Source organism: Pan troglodytes, chromosome 15, assembly GCF_028858775.2.
Source record: "Pan troglodytes isolate AG18354 chromosome 15, NHGRI_mPanTro3-v2.0_pri, whole genome shotgun sequence".
Classification (NCBI taxonomy): domain Eukaryota; kingdom Metazoa; phylum Chordata; class Mammalia; order Primates; family Hominidae; genus Pan; species Pan troglodytes.
Genome location: NC_072413.2, coordinates 94,031,583 through 94,038,789, shown reverse-complemented (window position 1 = coordinate 94,038,789; position 7,207 = coordinate 94,031,583).

Below are 7,207 nucleotides of genomic sequence, written 5' to 3'. Positions count from 1 at the left end.
TAAGTTTTGCAAATATGATATGATGAAGTAGTGTTTCATTCGGATTTGATCCTCATTTCTCTGATTACTAATGACATTAAGCATCTTTTATACATCTATTGATCAGTTTCATTTCCTTTGATGAGAAATGCCTTTCACCAGGTCTTTTGTGCTTGTTTTAAAATTTTGCTTATTTTTTTATTGACTCAGGAAAAGTATATGTTTTAGATATTAATCTTGCTAGTTATAGGTTTTTAAATATCATCTTTCATTTTACATTTCTTTTCACTCTATTATATCTTTTCATGAACAGAAGTAAATAATTTTAATTTGGTCAAAATTTATTAATATTTTCTTTTATAGTTAGCCCTTGTTTAATAAATTCTTTGCCAACTTGAGACCATAAAGATAAAGATATTGTCCTGTAGTATTTTAGTAAAAATTTAAATACTTTTCTCATATTTCAGCCTCGTATAACTGATATATTGTGTGTGAGGCGGGAGTAAGGAAGCAATTTTATTTTTCTCATATTAATGTTCAATTATTCCAACCCCATATTGACTAGATCAGCTCTTTCCTATTGATCTGCAACACCAAATTTGTCAGGTGTCCATTTAGCCATCAGTCTGTTTCTAGGTTGTTCTGTTCCATTGGTTGTTCATCTGTCTAATACTAATGCTATTCTGATTTAGTTACTCTAATTTCATGCTAATTCATGTATGGGAGAGCAAGTTTCCTCACTGCGTTCTTTGTTTCCTTACTACCTTTCACTCTTTGCTCTCTGAATACATTTTAGGGTGACCTTGTCAGCTCCCCCAAATAACCTGGACTTGAACACAATTCTATTAACTTTTTGGGGGATAATTGACATCTTACAGATAACAAATATTTTCTTCAAGAACATGCCATATCTCCTTATATGCTTAACTTTTCTTTAGTATTTCTATATAAAGATCTTGCAAATCTTTTGCTGAAATCATTTCATGGTGCCTTTCTTAAAGATTTTATTTTGAGGTGATTATAGGCTCATGTGCAGTTGTAGGAAATAATACAGAGATCTCATGTACCCTTTACCCAGTTTCTCCCAATGATAACATCTTGCAAAATTAGAGTACAATATCGGCCCAAGGATGCTGACATTGATATGGTGAAGCATTTCTCACTTTGCTCTTTTACAGCGAGACCTACTTCCTCCCTGCCCCACCCACTCTTTAACCAGGGGCAACCACTCATCTGCCCTCCCTTTCTATAATTTTGTGATTGCAAGGATGTTATAAAAGAATCATACAGTTTATACTCTTTTGAGATCAGCAGTTTTCACACAGCATAGTTCCCTGGAGGTCCATCCAGATTGTTGCCTGTATCAATAGTTCGTTCCTTTGCATTGCTGGGTGTTATTCTATGTTATGGATATATCATAGTTTGTTTAACCATTCACCTGTCAAAGGACATCCTGGTTGTTTCTAGCTTTTGGCTGTTGTGAATAACACTGCTATAGACATGGTGTATGGTTTTTTGTATAAACATGTCTTCACTTCTCTGGGATAAAGGCCCAGGATCATATGGTAGTTACAGTTTTCATTTCAAAGAAACTGTCAAACTGTTTTTCACAGTGGCTGTAACATTTTACGTTCCTACCAGCAACGTAGGAGTGGTTTTTCCTTATCCTTGCCAGTATTTGGTGTTGTGATAGTTAATTTTATGAATCAGTTTCTATCGGGTGCCCAGATAAAACATTATTTATGGGTGTGTCCCTGAAGGTGTTTCTGGATAAGGTAAGCATTTGAATCAGTGGACTCAGTACAGTAAATTGGCCTCCCCAAGGAGGGTGGGTATCTGTATTAGTCTGTTCTCACGCTGCTAATAAAGACATACCTGAGACTGGGTCATTTACAAAGGAAAGAGGTTTAATGAACTCACAGTTCCACACGACTGAGGAGGCCTCACAATCATGGCAGAAGGCAAAGGAGAAGCAAAGTCACGTCTTACAAGGCGGCAGGCAAGAGAGCTTGTGCAGGGGAACTTCCCATTTGGAAAATCATCAGATCACGTGAGACTTAATCACTACCATGAGAACAGTATGGGGGAACCACCCCCATGATTCAATTATCTCCATATGGCCCTGCCCTTGACACGTGGAGATTATTACAATTCAAGGTGAGATTTGGGTTGGGACACGGCCAAACCATATCAGTGTCATTCAGTTGAGGGCCTGTATAGAACAAAAAGCTGGAAGAAGGCAGCATTCTCTTTTTCTTTTTTTTTTCTTACCTCACTGCCTGAGCTGGGACATCTCATCTCATCTTGTCCTGCTCTCAGACTGGGATTTAGATATGCACCATGGCCTCCTCTGATTGTCAGGCCTTCCGATTTGGACTGAATTATACCACCAGCTCTCCTGGGTCTCCAGCTTGCAGATGGTAGATTCTGGGACTTCTTGGCCAACTCTTCATAATAAACCTCCTCTTATATATCTCTAGGAATGTCCTACTAGTTCTGTTTCTCTGGAGAACTTTGACTAATATGGGCATTGTCCTTTTTTTTTATTTTAGCCATTATGGTAGATGTGACATGATATCTCATTGTGGTTTTACTTTGTATTTTCCTAAGAAAAGGCTAACAATGTTGAACAACTTTTCAGATCCTTATTTGCCGTTGGTATATCCTTTTTTGTAGAATGTCGATAGATGCAATAGTACAATTGTACTCTTTTCTTCGTCTGACTTTTTTGTTCAGCATGATATTTTTGAGAATCACCCACATTGTTGCCTGTATCAGTAGTTCCATTTTTACTGCTGAATAGTTTTCTGATGTGTGCATATAACACAGCTCATTTATTAATTCTCCTGTGGATGGGCATTTTGGTTGTTTCCAAGTATTTGGCTATTATGAACAAAGCACCGATGAACATTTGTGTGTCAGAATTTGTATGGATATTTTGTTTGCTTAGTTGTTTGTTTATAAGAAAGTGCCAAACAGTTTCACAAAGTGTTTGTACGTTTTACATTCCCACCAGCCATGTATGAGAATTCCAGTTGCCCCACATTCTCTGCCACACTTGGTATTTTCATTGCTTTCAATTTAGCCATTCTAATGGGTGTAAACCAGTATTTTATTATGGCTTACATTTGCATTTCTCTGATGACAGATGATGCTGAGCATCGAATCGTGCTTATTGGCCATTCTTTTATTTTCTTATCTTTCACCTATTTTTTAAAAGTTGGATCACTTGTCTTTTTATTATTTTTTTTATTATTGAGTTGTAAGAGTGCAAGTCCTATGTCAAATACATACACTGCAATATTTTCTCTCAATCCATGGTATTTTTTCATTTAAAAAATTTTTTATTTATTAATTTCATTGTTTCTGGCCTTTTAACTGTATACGTTTAAGTGTACGACATGCTGTTTTGATATATTTATCTTCATATACACATATACAGTGAAATGATTACTGCAGTCAAGCAAATTCACACTCATCATCCCACAGAGTTACCTTTTCTTTTCTTTCTTTCTGTTGTGCTTTCTTTATGGTAAAAGTAACTAAAATCTACTCTTTTGGCAAATGTCCAGCATACAATATGATATGATGAGCCACAGTCCTCTTGCCGTCAGATCTCTAGACTTCCTCATGCTGCATAAGTGTCACTTTGCATCCTTTGATCTACAGGTTCCCATTTCCAAGCTCTGTGCCTGGTAATCCTTGTTCTACTAGGTTTCTACGTGCTCATTTAAAAGTTTACGTATGTAAGAGAGATCATACAGTATTTTTCTTTCTGTGTCTGGCTTATTTCACTTAGCATAATGCCTTTTAGTTTTGTCCATGCTGTCGCAAATAGTAGGGTTTCTTTCTTTTTTAAAGCGGAATAATATTCCATCATATATGTGCGCGCACACACACACGATGTCTTTATCCATTTATTTGTAGTTTGTTTCCATATCTTGGCTATATAAATGGTGCTGTAATGAATGTGGGCGTGCAGGTATCTTTGCGATGTGGTGATTTCATTTCCTGTCTATATATACCTAGAAGAGAGATTGCTGGGTTATGTGGCAGTTCTATTTTTAATTTTTAAAAGAATCTCTGTATTTTTTCCATAATGGCTGCACTAGTCAACATTCCCACTAACAGTGTGCAAGGGTTTCTTTTTCATCACTTCCTCATCAACATTTAGCTACATCAGTCCGTGGCTTTTTTCTTCATTTTCTTAGCAGTGTTTTTCAAAGTTCTTAGTTTTGATAAAAATCCTATTTTTTTTTTTTTTTATCTTTCATGGTCCATGCTTTTTGTGTCCCATTTAAGAAATCTTTGCCTGCCTCAAGGTCACGAAGATGCTTCTCCTTTTTTCCCTAAAAGTGTTATAGTTATAGCATTTATGCCTAGGGTTCTAATCTATTTTTGTTTTTATGTATGGTCTGAATGAAAGGTTAAGGTTCTTTTTTTCCCTAAAGGGATATGCAATTATACCAGCACTGTTTGTTGTAAGCACCATCCTATATGCTCAATTACCCAGGACTGGAGCTAGACTTAAGGAGACACAAAATTTAAGGTTCCACTCACTCTCAGGCACAAACCCTACATTGGCGGGAGCCTGACAGTGAGTGCCTCCTTAAATTTTGATTCCTTGGCTCCTTGCTGGCATCACCCACTATCTGGTAAGCACCTCCCAGGCAGATATACACATTAGAAAGATCACCCTACATGCTCTGAGTGAGTGACCTCATCCAGGCGTCTAAAAAGACCCACTGAGGACACCCAGACCTCTGTTGTGAGCTTCAGGGGCACATTCCACTGTCTCCTCAGCGCCGTCTCCTGAGTGGCTGATGGCATCTCACATTTAGCCTGGCCACAACTGAGCTGATTTCCCCACCCACCTGGCTCCATCACAGGCAGGTAATGAATGGAACTACCCAAGTCTTCCATGCATGATTCTGAAAGTTGTGCACTGCACAAGGGCACCTGGTGGAGAGGTAGGGAGGGCCTAAAATTCATGCTGCCCTCATGGAAGCTATGCCCAGATAAGGGGATGTGTCTGCCCAGAGGAAGGGATGCTTTGCTAATTCCCCCAGAAGGGTCTTTGGGGGAATTAGCAAAGTCATCCTCAACTCTTCTCTTCCTTATACCCATTCTCAGCCCACCAACCCTCGAGTTGACTGTACTCCAGCATAGGAGGCTTCTTTCTGTCCCAGGAGCACACCATGCAAAGTGTCTTTCTCCCTAGGGAATTAGTCTTTGCTATTCCTTCTGCTTGGGATTCTCTCTAGATCCTTCTTCTGATGGCTCAGATTTCATTTCAAAAGCCACCTCCTCCGGGAGGCCCTCCCTGATCACCCTAGCTTAAGTAATTGACCACTTTCTATCATAGCACAATATTTTGTGTTTTCCATAGCATTTCTCCACTTTAAAATTATTTACTTGTTGGGAGAAGCAACCTGCGATGGGCCCTGATCATCCCCTGTAGGGTGTTACAGGTGATGGCAAGAAGGCAAGGTTCTAGTGACTCTTTTCCTGGGCTACTTTTCAGGATTGCTTTTTTTTTTCTTGAAATTTTATTTTAGATACAGGGGTACACATGCGGGTTTGTTACATGGGAACATTGCACAATGCTGAGGTTTGGAGTATGAATCCCATCCCCAGGTAGTGACCACAGTACTGGAGAGGTAGCTTTTTTGGTTTTGCTTTTTGTTTTTTTCAGATAGAGTCTCACTCTGTTGCTCAGGCTGGAGTACAGTGGCACAATCTCGGCTGACTGCAACCTCCACCTCCCAGGTTCAAGTGATTCTCCTGCCTCAGACTCCTGAGTAGCTGGAATTACAGGTGCCTACCACCAGGCCCAGCTAATTTTTGTATTTTTAGTAGAGAGAGGGTTTCACCATGTTGGCCAGGCTGGTGTTGAACTCCTGGCCTCAGGTGATTCCCCCGTCTTGGCCTCCCAAAGTGCTGGGATTATAGGTGTGAGCCACCAGGCCCAGCCTGGAGAGGTGTTTTTCTTAAACCATCCCCACTCAACCCACTAGTAGGTCTGTTGTTCCCATATTTATGTCTATGTGTACTCAATGTTTAGCTCCCACTTATAAGTAAGGATTCTGTTTTTAATGAGCACCTGGAGAGAGTGGGGTCACATCTCCCCGTGGACACAGAGCAGACTTGCTCACTGCTCACCTTCAAAGCGCTGAATCCTCGAGGCTCTGTGTTGCCCTCCTGTAACACAGCCCACTACGTGAGAGACACTCATCATGAGACAAGTGTCCACTCCCTGGGGATACGGAGGTGTTGGGAGAACTGTCAAGAGTAACAGGGAAAACAGCACCAGCTTCTGCGTTGGCAGCTCTTGATCTGCACGAGGAGCTGAACCGGCAGCCTCCTCCATATCCTCTTCTCCCATGCTCACAGCAGTCAGGCAAGGACACCTAATTATCCCGCTCTGAGACCAGGAGCAGCGAGGTGACTTAACTCAGCCACACAGAGCTGGTGAGGGCTGGAGGTGAGAGGAGGGGGACCTGGAGCTGAGTCTCGGGCCGGGCCACCTGCATGCTCTTGGGCAGTGTGGTGCGGGGATGGAGTCGGGGACTGCACCTTTGGGATCCTGGAACAGTTTCCAGAGTGCTGTTACGCCAAGTGCTAGATACATAATTCATGTATGCAGAGAACTTGGGATCTGTGAGAAGGAACATTCCGTTCCTTAAAAGGCTCTTAGCCTTAAGGCCATAGCAGGGGGGCAGGACCTTGTCACTATGCCTCATCTGAGACCCAGATGGAGAAGGCAGGGGTCCACAGAGGCCTTGGGGTGGATGACTGGCCTCCCTGGGAAGCCCTTAAAAGGGTTTAAGAATTCATGAGCTTCTCGCTGAGTGATCTCATACATTATTGAAGGCACATCACAGGGGGTGGACATGGCCCATGGCCCACCCTTTTCTAACAGGCAGAAGCAGTTGAGGCCAGCAGGGATGGCAACATGCACAGGAAATCCTGCTGTCCTTCAAGGCCTGGCCCCAACACTCCCTTCTGTGTCCACTCACTCAGTAAGACACATTTTTTTTCCCTGACCACTCTCTACAGGGTGTCCCACCCACCTGCACTTTGGAAAAGGTGATCCCTGGACCCTAGTATCTGAATATCTGGATCACCAGGGGACCTTGTTAAAACACAGATTTCTCCTGAACCAGGTTCTCCGGAAGGAGGGCTGTGTAATATGGATCTTACAGGTTTTCCAGGTGAGTCTGATGCC